Raw genomic sequence first — 13,487 nt, forward strand, 5'->3', positions numbered from 1 at the left:
CCTACTGTGATAAAATTTGATATGTGTGCCCAACAGTGAAAGGTGTGCCTTTTCCCAGAGGGACCATGCTTATATATTTTTTTACAACTCTCCTCTTGGGTCTCAGTGTTAGATCAAAGAACTGAGCCCAGTAGTGGGATTTTTAGGGATCATGTCCCACCTCTGTGGGACATGGAGGGAAAGCCCCTCAGGCCACAGCATGCTGGTAGTCAGGTATCCTCAACCAGAGGATCTAGCCCAAGACTGGAGAGAAAGTGAACTTCCAGTTTAAGGGCCATTTCCCACAGGAGTATTCTCTAATTGCAGCACAAACACTCCATAATATAAAAAAGCATGCTGCTTACACACCTACTTAGAACTTATTTCACTTCACCTTGCTGCCATTTGTGTCACTCTCCAATGTACATGATGACAACCATGGCACAGTGCGGGTATTGAATAAACGTGTATAGGGTGAGGAGCTGAGCCCACCACGGGGAGGTTGGATAATTTGATGAGAAAGAAGAGATTCTTGGGCAAACTAAAAACTTCATTTGGGGACCAAACACCTTAACAAGTAACCCCTTGCACCTCGAGTCACACTATCCTTGATAAGTATGGATTTTTTCCCACAAAATTGTGCTGGGTTACATTATTGACACATGAACTGAGATGAATATGAAGAGGTTTGCTTAATAACATACTGTAGTGGAAATCTGAAAAGCCGCAGCAGATTTAAATTCTAACTCTTGTTCTAACTTTTTTTTAAATTTTATTTTGGGGGGGTTGGGGCTTGAACGCAAGGCTTCACACTTGCAAATCGATATTCTACTGCTTGAGCCACATTCCCAGTCCATTTTGCTCTGGTTATTTTGGAATCTCACAATTCCAAATAATCTCACAATTATTTTGGGGTCTCACGAAGTATTTGCCTGGACCGACCTCAAACCACGATCCTCCCAATCTCAGCCTCTCAAGTAGCAAGGCTTATAAGTGTAAGTGACTGGTGCCTAACTTGTTCTAACTTTTTATGAAATTATCAAAACGCACATGAATCAAGTTTTTATGCACTGTATGATGGGTGGATGAGGCTGTCCATTCTACCATTTCTTCCTTTGCATTCTCAGGCATGGTTTGATAGTATAAGAACTCTGTAACATTAACACATTCAATAAAAAGTAAGTATAAAGGGGGAAAAAAGAGGAACTGAGTGGTTAGGATGGGCACAGGCCCCGAACCAAAATTCTTGCAATTCAGAATTTGACTTGAGTTTAATCTTTAACTGAATGTCTATTGAGGTATTGAGAGTCTTTCCCCTATTTTCTGTCTAGAGATTTGACAATTCTGGACCTTCCATATAAATCATAAAAACATGTGGTCTTTTGTGGACTAGTTTCTTTCATATGTCATGATATTTTTCAAGATTCATATATTTTGTAGCATTTTCTATTGCTGAATAATACTTCATTGCATGGATACATCACAGTATATTTGTTCATCAGTTGGGGGACATTTGAGTTCTTTCTAATTTTGGCTTTTATAAACAATGCTGTTATGAAATTCATTTCAGCCCTGTAAGTAGACTAACATTTTCATTTTTCTCAGATACATGTTAGGAGAGGAATTGTTAGAGCATATAGCAACTCTGTCTAATCATTTCTAGAACTTCCAGACTGTTTTCCAAAGTAGGTGCACCATTTTGTATTCCCACCAGTGTGCAGAAGAGTTCTGATTTCTCCACTCCACCACTAACCAGTATCTGTTTTTGATACTAACAATCCTTTGAGTATAATTCATTGTGGTTTACCTTTGTATTTCCCTAACAGTTAATGACATTGAGCATGTTTTCATATGTTTGTCAGTCATTTGTATACCTTCTTAGGAGAAATGAATATTCAAGCCCATTGTTTGAATATTAAGCTTTCTTATTATGGGATTGTAATAAATCCCTTATCAGAGGTATGATTTGTCAAATTTTCTCTTCACTTTCTTGATGGCCTTTTGAAGCACAGTAGTTTTTCATTTGGATGATGTCCAGTTTATCTACTTTTCCTTTTGTCAAGTGTGCTTTGATGTCACATGAAAGAAACTTGTGCCTAATCCACAGTCACAAAGATTTACCCCTATGTTTTCTTTTAAGGATCTTGTCATTTTTCTCTTACATTTAGTTCTTTGATCCATTTTGAATTAAGTTTTGCATATGCTGTGAGGTAGGGGGTCCAGCTACATGGGACATCCATTTGTCCCAGCACCATTTGTTGAAGAGACTATTCTTTTCCCCATGAAATTGTTTTGGCACATTTGCCAAAACTCAGCTGGCCATAGATGCAAGGGAATATTTCTGGTTCCATGATTTTGCTCACTGTTCTATATTTCTGTCCTTATGAAAATACCCCACTGTCTTGATTACTATAGCTTTGTAGTAAGTTTTGAAATTGAGATGCATGGGTCTTCCAACTTTGTTCTTCATTTTCAAAAAAAAAAATGTTTGGTTATTCTGGGCTCCTTGCATTTGTATACAGATTTGAGAATCTGCTTATCAATTTATGCAAAAAAAGTCAGGTGAGACTTTGAAAAAGATTGTGTTGAATCTGCAGATCAATTTGGTATATGGCCTTGTTAACAACATTGTATCTTTCAAGCCATGAGTATATGATGTCTTTCCCTTTATTTAGGTCTCCTTCAATTTCTTTCAGCATTGTTTTGTAGTTCTCAGAGTATGAGTTTTATACCTATTTTGTTAAATTTATTCCCATTTTATTATTTTTACTGAAGACAATTGTTTTCGTAACATTATTTTTGTTTGTTCTTTGCTACCATACAGAAACACAATTGATTTTTGTGTATTGATCTTGTATTCTGCCACCTTGGTGAATGCATTTATTATTTCTAGTAGTTTCATGACTCAATTTCTTAGATTTCCCATACAGAAGATCATGTCACCTGCAAATAGAGATAGCTTTAAGTCTTCATCACCAATACACATACCTTTTATTTCATTTTCCTGTCAAATTCCTCCAGACAGACCCTTCAGTACAATGTTGAATAGAAGTGACAAGTGTAGGTGTCCTTGGCTTGTTCCTGATTTTAAGGGGAAAACACTCAGTCTTTTTCACCATTAGTAATCATGTTTATCATGAGTTTTTCATAGATTATTTTTTTAAATCAGATTGAGAATGTTACCTTCTGTTTCTAATTTGTTGAGTGTTTTGTCATGAAGGGATGCTGAATTTTGTCAAAACCTTTTTCCCATATCTGTTGAGATGATCTTGTGACTTTTGTCCTTAGTGTATGCATATCATATATTATTCTAGTTGATTTTTGGATGTTAAACCATCCCGGAATTCCCAGGATAACTCCCACTTAAGCATAGAGCATATTCATTTTTCTATATTGCTAAAACTTTGTCAAGGATTTTTATGTCCATGTTCAAAGAGGTATTGGTCTGTAGCTTTTTTTTCTTTTCTTCTGATATCTTTTTTTTTTTAGTATTCTTGTTTACTGAATGAATTATAGCACATTCATACAATGGACTACTTTATTGGAATCAGAAATGAAGTATTGCTGTATACAATTATGTGGATAAACTCACAGACATAATGTTGAGCAAAAGAACTCACCAAAAGCAGTATGTCCTAGGGGCTGGGGAAGTAGCTCAGTGGTTAAGTGTTTGCTTAGCATGCACAAGGCTCTGGGTTCGATCCCTGGTACTGAAAAAAGAAAGGGTATGTACTGTATGATTCTATTGGCGTCAAATTCAAAAACAGGCAAGATCGATTGACATGTAAACATTAGGAGAGTGGTCTCTTTATGATATTGGGTACTTATAGCGAGTATATGAGGACCTCTGGGAACTTGGTAACATTCTTTTTATCCAATGGTAAAGGGCTACACAGGCGAGTTTACTTTATGAAAATCCACTGAGTTGCCACATTGCAGTGTGTGCCCTTTTTTGAATGTTATACCTGAACAAACTGTTAAAATGAAAGATTTTGAGGAAATATATCAATGATCAAATAGTGGATAGCAGGTTTATGTACATGATATACGTCTCAATGTAATACAGTGGCTTTTTCTTTGCATTAAATATATTCCTTGTTTTCTTTATATTGCAAGAATAAAAATTTCATTAATAGGGTAATAGCACAGTTTAACTTTTTCTTCGCTCTGGACTGTAGATACCATGGCAAATAATACCGTCTGAGTTCCCAAGGGCTATAAGATTTAAAAATCTGCCCTTCCCCCATCAGCCCTATAACACAGAATGCAATGCTCATACAATGAAATGCCACAAGTCCTCTCAGGAATTCATTGTAAAAGGGGCTCACTGTACTTTGCAAAGCAATTTGGAATCCCTCATGATGAAAGGCTCTATATAAAGAAGGTAATATAATGGACTTGGCTTTCAACTTCTTTCATTTAAGCTGTAACAGAAACATGAATCTACTATATTAGCACCATAAACCACTAGGTGCTATATAAATGCTAAATAGAAATATTCTGGGTGAAGTAAATTGCAAATGTAGCCGCGTATTAGCTAAGTGCTTTACAAGTATTATGCAAATGTTGATTAATAAAGCATTTATAATCAATTAAAATAATAATAATAATAATGCCATAGTCTTCTATATTTTTCCAGGTCTCTAGGCACCACTATGTCAGTTATTTGGGGGTGAGTCTGCCACCTGACTTCCAAACCTAAATGCAAACTTACAGAAGGAGATGTGTATTTGGAAGGAAACAGTCTTCTCTCTTGGTTGATACCAAACAAAAACTCCAAAGAAAATGAACTCAGATCCTCCTGCTTGTTAGGCAGGTGCTCTAACACTTGAACCCTACACCCCTATTAGTTTGTTTTTCAGATAGGGTCTTGCTAACTATTTTTGTCTAGGCTGGTCTCTAGTTTCTATAGAAGCTATCATCAAAACCTTTTTAAAATATATCCTTGAGTCCAGATTTACAGAGAAATATATTTATGGAGAAGTATATTAAATGTATTTGCTTTGCATGTATGTCAGCTGAAGTACTCAACTTGATGGGTGAAAAATGGCATTTCAGTTCTAGCCTTTCATTTATGGTGCCTCACATAGCCTTACTGAGGTGGGACAGACCACAGGGTTCTTGCTAGAAGTCAATTTTCTTATGCAAAATAATGTAAATCACAAATCCTGTTGCAGAAAGGCATAGATTTCACTCTGGTTTGGTACACATTTGAAAATTGGGGGAAGAGAGGCCACCAGCCTAGACAGGATGCTAAAGAGAAGACAGTGACAGCTGCTTACTGTCCCACTAAAGGTGGGGCCATGCCTACCTGAAATAGGAAGGGTGTAGTTCTATGCACCTGAAAGGACCTCCAGTGAAATGTGCAGGCTCTGCACCTCATGGTAAACACAAGAGGAATCCTAGTCTTTTCTCTCTTCCTATTGGTTGCAACATCACAGATCTATTGCAAGAAATAGCATATTCTGTGCAAGAAGATTACTGTCTTAAGAGAAGTCCACCGGGTTACAATGCTCTTGCCTCTTTGGAACACTTGGGTCAAGGAGACCTTAATATGAAACTCCAGATAGAAAAGAAATAAAAGCCCCAGGACCCTCTCCAGCTCTCTTCTTATTCCCCTCTGCCCTCCAATGGAGGCCCTCCCAGCCTGCTATCACTGTTCTACTCTAGTGGAATGAAGGTCCATGAGATGAGGTCATTGTTAGACCCACAGAATCTTCAGTGAAGCTTCATGAAAAAGATGGGACATGAACCCATCTTTTACTTGTTTGGTAGGCTTTGTATAGGAGATGTATCTCCCAGGGTTCTGTGCAGGAAAGGTGTGGGGGAGAAACACTCCTGGCACATCAAGCAGAAACGGATGAAAGACAGGGCATTGGGTATCTACACAAAACCATCGAAGAGGCCAGAGGAATAAGTCAGTCTCTAGGATGAGTAATTGGCTTCAAGGTCACACTTCAACAATACAGAAACTGAGTTGCTACCCCACTGGCTGCACTCCACACCCAGCTGCTGCAAGCATCCTTACTTGTTAGCACTTGCTTGCTGGGCAGCACCATTGCAGGAAGATGGCTTTGCTTCCCTTTCCCTTTGGATCTGCAGGCAAGGGCATCTCACTGCAGAACCTAAACCACATCCAGAACCATAAGCCATCAAACCTTCCAGCTCCTTCCATATAGCTTTGAGCCTTCCAGAAAGATCTGATTGGATCTGACATAGAGAATTGGGGGAGAGACAACATTTGGGAACACTCTGAGCAAAGTTGAAACTAATGCAAATTAGAGAATGACTTCTGAAAGTGGAAAGAGACAGTCCAGCTGCAGAGTTGGCCTTGAATGCACAAATGCTGGGCATGTAATCAAGTCTCCTAAGAGTGCAGTGGTCTTTCTTGGGGTGGTTTGAGATGCAACCCTTTATTTCTTTCCTATTTTTGTAGCTAAGAAACATATGTTGATTAGAAAACTATGAGAAAAGTCACATTAAATCAAAAAGAAGAAGAAAATTCACCTATAATTCCACCATCCAGAGATAAGCATGTTAGTGAATCTCCTTCCATACTTTCTAGGAGTGTGTGTGTGTGTGTGTGTGTGTGTGTGTGTGTGTGTGTGTGTGTTTATGATATCATCATTTTAAACTTTTTTCTTTACTGATGAGCAACTTTCCACATGAATAAATGCCAATACAGTGCCATTATCAATGGTGATAGTCACATTCTTGATGGCACTCTATAATAGAGGTATCTCATACTTTACTTAAATTATTTAAAGTCTTCCTTTTGTTGAGCATGCCAGTATTTTAGATAATATCAGTGGAGTGAATTTAAAACACCATATTGCAGGTAGTTTAAGGACAACTGTTGGTGAGATGGGAGGCTGCAGCAAAATTCAGTGTGTTAGAGCTGGAAGGCACTCGGAGGTCACTGGTTCCCCTTACTCACTTAACAGATGGGACAGTCAAAGCCATGGTGCACTCCCTTTATCCCAATCTATCCAGTCCATATTTCTTTATCCTGTCCTAAGCCACTTGTACAACTTTATTAAGTCTTATCTAAACAGCAACTCTTAGAAAATATGAGTTAGAGAACAAGGACAACAAAAATCTGAGTTGTAACAATTCAATCCACTCCATTCCATTTCATCCCATCCCATTCCATTTCCCCTGGCATTTATTGAGAGACTTCTCTGTAGCTAATACAGTGCTACGGAAGAGGGAGTTACAATAGCCTGGTACAGACAGACTCTGCCCTCAATGCAATAACTATCTTATGAAGTTGTTGAGAAGAAACCTTTCAGTCACTTTGAAGTAACTGCTTATCCTTCAGGTGGGAGTGACCCTGGGTCCCAGACAATTTCTCCTGCAATTTCTCACCTCCTAGGTTTTGGTTGTGAAAAAAGCAGAAAATAGAGAAAGAACTTCATATAGTTTTATATCTTCTAGTACAAGAACATTTAAAACATGATCTCTAATATTTTGGTCTAGACATCACCATCTTTTCATTTTTTAATAAAGCAAAAGGCAGTTATCCCTTGTGGTTTGTAGTGAGAGTTCATTATCAGAGGAGCACTTGGCTTTTAAATGGTATAAACACTGAAATCCTCTTCTCTTGTCATTTCCTAGTTAAGATTTCCTCATCTTACCCTCTCTCCACTTATCAATCACACATTGCATGCTTCAAAGTGTTCACTTAATAATTCCACTTTTTCCAAGAAAGTAGCTAGGTCTTAATATGCCACAGATTTCCTATTATAATTCCATTGCTTTAAAAATATCTTGACAGAGTATTATCTGCCAATAAAGAAACCATGCAGGCCAAAAGCCCTTGCACAAAACTCTCCCAAATGGAGCTGGACTGCAATCCAGGAAGCTACATCCACACACTTCCTGGGACTCCAAAACCCAGATATCAATGGGTCCAGCTCAAAAGCAAACAAGACCTCAGCCTGCACTCCCTCCACACTTGGCTCAGACCTTCTAAGATCCCAGCTGCCTGTGCTGGGAGCTGTTTGGGGATTGTGAATTCCAAGCATGGTTTCAGATCTGGTCACTTTGCTCTTGTTGTTCTTGTAGTTCTTCTGCTTGATCATTTGTATCTTTAATTTTGGGGAGGGCAGGGTAATAACTCCTCAGCAGATGGTTGCAATTGGCCCCCAGGGGTGAGCCTGGGAGGGAAGTTGAAGACTCCCCAAAGTTCTAGGACTCTGTGACTCACCCTTCTTGACCCCAGGCCAGCAGTGAGGGGGCTAATTGCTTCCAACCTGTTCTTTGGTGAGTAATAAATGTCAGTTGATCTTTCCTCACATGGAATGGATGATATCCATATAGGAGAACATGAAAAATAGTATGTGTTGAAAATGTATTCACGGGAGCCAAGTTCATGTGTGCTTAGAATTAAGTTGTGGCTTCCAGTCCATTTGTCATTTTTTTTATGTTCAAGTTTTAGCAACAGGATGTTTTCAAATAGTTTACATTTCTCTTGGGACATCTTCCCTAACCAAATGTCATACTAGCATTAGTTGGGAGTTATTTGGACTTGCTCAACTCTTCTTGTGTCCAATAACAAGATTCAGCCATTTCTGCAAGCGGAATCCCGTATTAAAGATAATGGACTTTCCTTGCCTGTCCATAAGGAGAAAATTATTCGATCAGTGGGAATTTTACAGAGTACATTACTAAATCTTTGGACGCTAAACACTTCGGTTACTTGGAATGCACACATGTTAGAAGCAAACTGCAACTGACATTCAAATGCATATTTGATGAAAATGTTAAGACTGATACTTATTTTTCATATTAATATCTTTTTATGTAATGTCTAGTGTTCTGTAAGGCAATTATATTTTATTAGGCCTTCTTATGGTACTCCAAAATACCTTTCTTTTCTATGACAGGAAAGTAGATCTTCATTGTAGAAAATTTGGAAAATACAGAAAAGCAAGGAAAAATGTAAAGTACCTAAGAAACTTCAAAACTGGGATTCTTCATTTTTTCAAAAAGGTAGTCAACAATGAAGATTATTTAAAATCTTGTGAAATTTTACATTTTTTCATAAGTTAAATATTTCCAGTATAAACCCTGACTTCATTTTTCTGACAGGAACCTGCTCTAGATTCAGATTCTTGATGCCACACTCAAGTAAAGCTTAGTTCTAGATAATACCTTTTCAGTTAAGTGGACAAGGAGATATGGGCAAGAGAAGTTTAGTCTGGTTCATCTCAGTAGAGTCATGGATAAGCCACTATTTCCTTGGTAATGTCATAGTCTGTGATTAAAATGAAGGTTAGAGTCAGGCATGGAGTTGAAGGGATCTCCAGCAGTAGTCAGAGGATATATTCAACAAGTTAGAGAATGAATGAGCAAACCTGCCTACAAGGGGGTCTGAGGAGTAAGAAGTTTGAGTTTGCTGCTTCCAGCAAAATGCTGTTTCTGAAATGAAGGGCTACAGGGGAGCAAATAGTCAGGAGGCAGCTAGTGATGGCCGCCAGGGAGAGACAATCCAAGACCACCAGAACAAATGTGGGAACTAACCCAGAGCCTGTGACCTGGCATCCCAAGAACTTGGAACTACAGAAGAGTTACTATGCCTACTTTTTCATATAAACCTGAAACTGAGTCAACAAGACAGTGTGTCTTAAAATTGTCCAACACAAGTAATGAAGGATAAAGTAATTTTCAAAGAGGGTCCATGGAATTTTTATTGAACCAAATCATGTAATTTATTTGTGGCAAATTTACCTCCTATCTCCAGCAGACTTTTGAGAGCCAAGTCTTCTGGAAGGAAATTCTTTCCAGATGCAACCCTCCTAAGATCCAAGAAATGTTTGTTCTAGAACCAGGCAAATTGCTTAACTGAAAAATCCACCCAGGCTAACAAACATCAGGGAGGGAAAAACCTATATATTCAGTTCAACAGATGTTTCATTGGCGTAACTTAGTTCTGTAGACTTGTGTATACATATGACTTTAATCTACCACGGCATCATTCATTTAATACATCTTGAAGCTAAAATTCTAATACAAAATTTCTTCTTAAGCTTAAATATTTCCATTCCAGTGTGGAAGTAAAGATGTTCTTCAGCTAATATGTATAATCTTGAACCAACTCTAAGCTGAGAATTTACTAATTCCTAACCACCTTCTCATACTTCACCTGTTCCTCCTATTTGTCACCTCTGGTCCTTCACTCTAGCCTGTAGATTGCATGAAGTTTAGAAGCATAAAGGAAATATTCTTTGGAACAACAGCTGTCACAACAAGGTTTTGTTTTACTGCAGCCTTGCCCTTCCTTGCTCTTTTCTGCAAGAGAGTGGCTAATTGCCCAGAGTTCCTAAGGTCTGGGTTTAAAACTCCACTAACTCTATGCTGTGCCTGTTATTGGATGTGAGAACTCCACTTGGCAGAGGGGCAGAAGGTTGTTTTGATGGCAGGACACATTAATTTGAAACCAATGCTGCACAGAATGAAGGAAATGCAACTTCTGTCCTCGTGGGAGAAGCCACTTAGGCAAGAAAATACGTAAGAGGATTGTGATCATATTCAGAACTCTGAGGTTTGTGTCTAGGGATCCTTCTTCTTTAACTCTTGTAGTTTCATGTTTACACAAAAATTCTAACGGAAGAAAAAAAAGGATCATGGTTCTCTGTACAAGCGTTTTACATTTTTTAAATGTACCCATGTCCTACTGGGGGAATGCAAGCCACAATTTGAACTTGTTCAATATTTAATCTTATTTTATGAAATAATGGTGTCTAGCACATGGCAGGTCACCTAGAAATGTCCTATTTCATTCCCTCCTCCCTCTTTTGCTTGTATCTGTTGCTCCTGGTTCTTGGTAGGAGTCATTCTGAAAAGAATTCAGAATGACAGCATGTCTGCCCTAGAGTCTGTCAGAGCTAGGTGAATTCTCCCAGTTCCCACCATTTTCTGTGTGCATCATGTCTCTTAGTTGTGGTGCAAAGAACCCATGTTCAAGCCATTTGCTCTTTCCTCATCTGCCACAACTAATTCAGCAAACAGAGCATCAGTCTTATTGGAGGAGAGGACACAAGAATAACTTTAATAATAATACCATGTACCAGGGACTGGAATGGTAATAGTAAAATAATAATAATAACCATTGCTGGTATAGCTAATAGTTATGGAGCACTTATGAGAAACACTGTGCTAAATGTTTTCACCTACTGTATGTGATTATGAACTGAATGAGCACAAGAAAGTCAGCTTTAACCTAGAAACATCTTTTCACCATCAAGCAGTCTGTCAGAAATTGGAAAATATCAGATAGCTATCTGTCTGGGTCATTTTCAATAATTCAAACAGTCCTAATTTCAGGTCTGCTAAAGTCTAATCCAGACTAAAACAAAACCTCAGGCTTTTTAAACTATTTAAACTTTTTAAACTATTCAGGTTGTTTAAATCTATCTGAATCCCCAATGGCTTCCCAGCCACCATCTGTAATCCCCATGAAGACCAGCTATAGTCTCCCTTTCTTTGAGCTGACAACCTTTCAACTAACCTTCGCTGACTAGAAGAAGATGGGCTATAATTTGTCTTGGTAGAGCTTTGGAGAAATAAGACACTTTGGTGGCTGCAGCGTCCACAGTTGCCACCACCCAGTTGCTCTGGCAGTCATCAGTTGTTCTTTCCACCTTTATCCCTTGAAGAGCTCATGTGCTGTGGTCTTGTGATCTTTAACTAGCATCTTTATTTGTGTGAAGCAGGGTTATGGCTGATGTTTCAAGTAGGCACCAAGAGAATGGGAAGGGACTTTTTCAGGAGGGTACTTTGTGGAGCCCTCATCCTCCATTGTAAGAGAGGTTTCTGCCTTCTCACATCCCGTGAGATGGGGCTACTTAATAAATTTGGTAAGAGTTCAGTGAATCTCTTGCTTTCTGGTGCATAGTCTGATGGGTCATGACTATGGGATCTCTTAGGCTTCTCTATGCAAATGCTGAGGGATGTGTCTTGTTCCAATCTTTCAAATGTGGGGTTCTTTCCCCCCTCTGTTTCCTTTGGGAGGTTCAGTCAAATAGTGAGGCAGCATGGTGAGTCTATTGGATTGAGTCCCCACAACAGCCTTTGAGAGAGATACCAGGGTTACTGCCTTACTCATGAGGAAGTATGATAGCATTACATAGTTAGTAATGCTATCACAGGATTGATACCCAGACTGGGGGCTGGGGGTACAGCTTGGTGGTAGAGCACTTGCTTAGAATGCACAAGGCCCTGGGTTCCATCCCCAGCACCAAAACCAAAACCAAACAAAACCCCAGGTTGGTGTGATTTCCACCACACCCAAACAGAAAAAACAGCAAAACTGTCACAGCATCTGCAGAGCTGAGGGGTGTCCCTGCCTCTGATGGCTGGGCTCCCAGCTGCCTGGAGTGGGAGATGGTGGGAATGGGTCCAAGGAGTAGGATCAGGCTAGACCATGGAGGGTCTTGAATGCAGGACATGCAAGTAAAATGGAGGACATGCATGTAAAAATGGTAGGGAAGAGCTGGACACCAGTGGCTCACACCTGTAATTCCAGTTACTCAGGAGACATACATCAGGAGGATCGTGGTTTAAAGCAGATGGGGCAAATAGTTCGGAGACCCTATCTTGAAAATAACCATCAAAAAAAGGGCTAGTGGAGTGGCTCAAGTGGTAGAGCACTTGCCTAGCAAGAGTGAGGCCCTAAGTTCAAACCCCAGAATCACCAAAAAGAAAAAAGAAAGAAAAAAAGAAATGGTAAGGAAGGCCAGGCACCTGTAATCCTAGCAGCTTGAGAGACTGAGATTGGGAGGAATACAGTTCGAGGCCAGCCTGGGCAAACAGTTTGCAATACTCCATCTCCAAAATACCCAGCGCAAAATGCACTGGAGGTGTGGCTTAAGTGGTAAGCACCTGTGTTCAAATCCCAGTCCCATCAAAAAAAAAAAAAATTGGTGGGGAAGGATGGACTCTGCCAGAGATAACTGGGAGTTAGTCAAATTTTCAGTAGGTCAGCGACTCCCTCGAATCTGCTTCAAAGATTGTCCAGGTGGTAGGGTGGAGGTGGGTGAGAGGGGAGCAGGGTTGCAGGTTAGAGGCATTGTGTGAGTGGAGGTGGTGAGTTTGCCTAGGCAGCCAGGCAATGCTGTGGAAATGGGGGGAGAAGAGGGTCCAGGAGAAAAATTAGTGACTGCAATACCCACTATTCTCTACACACATGGGGTAAATGAGACAGGGACAGGTAACAAGTGTGGGTGCTGACATTGTGGGTGCTATCCACAGTGGCCTGGGTTAAAGCAGACCTAAAGGTCTCCCCAAGTCCAGTCCAGCCGGCACACATGACGAGAGAGGTGCTGAGCTTGCAAAAGCAGGCTATGTGCTCAGCAAAACTCATTCCTGCAGTGGCCAGCACTGGACATGTGTTTTTAATGGATTCCCAGGCTGCTAACAGTTAACGTTGTTAATGACCTGTAGAAAGCCCAGATCCCTGGATAAGGGCTACCTGCAAATCTAGGTTATTATTTTAAAGTACACAA

The 13,487-nt window shown here is 39.7% G+C and overlaps 1 long non-coding RNA gene across 1 annotated transcript in view; it reads right to left on the reverse strand.

Moving 5' to 3' along the window:
- Positions 1–473: 473 nt before the first annotated feature.
- LOC141417368 (uncharacterized) overlaps positions 474–13,487 on the reverse strand; it is a 41,800-nt gene continuing 28,786 nt past the window's right edge. Inside the window, exons 2-3 of the long non-coding RNA XR_012441911.1 lie at positions 3,600–3,689; positions 474–2,922 (exon numbers count right to left, since the gene is read on the reverse strand). This is a non-coding gene — a long non-coding RNA (uncharacterized lncRNA). The remainder of the gene's footprint in view (positions 2,923–3,599; positions 3,690–13,487) is intronic.

Source organism: Castor canadensis, chromosome 2 (assembly GCF_047511655.1).
Source record: "Castor canadensis chromosome 2, mCasCan1.hap1v2, whole genome shotgun sequence".
NCBI classification, from domain to species: Eukaryota; Metazoa; Chordata; class Mammalia; order Rodentia; family Castoridae; genus Castor; species Castor canadensis.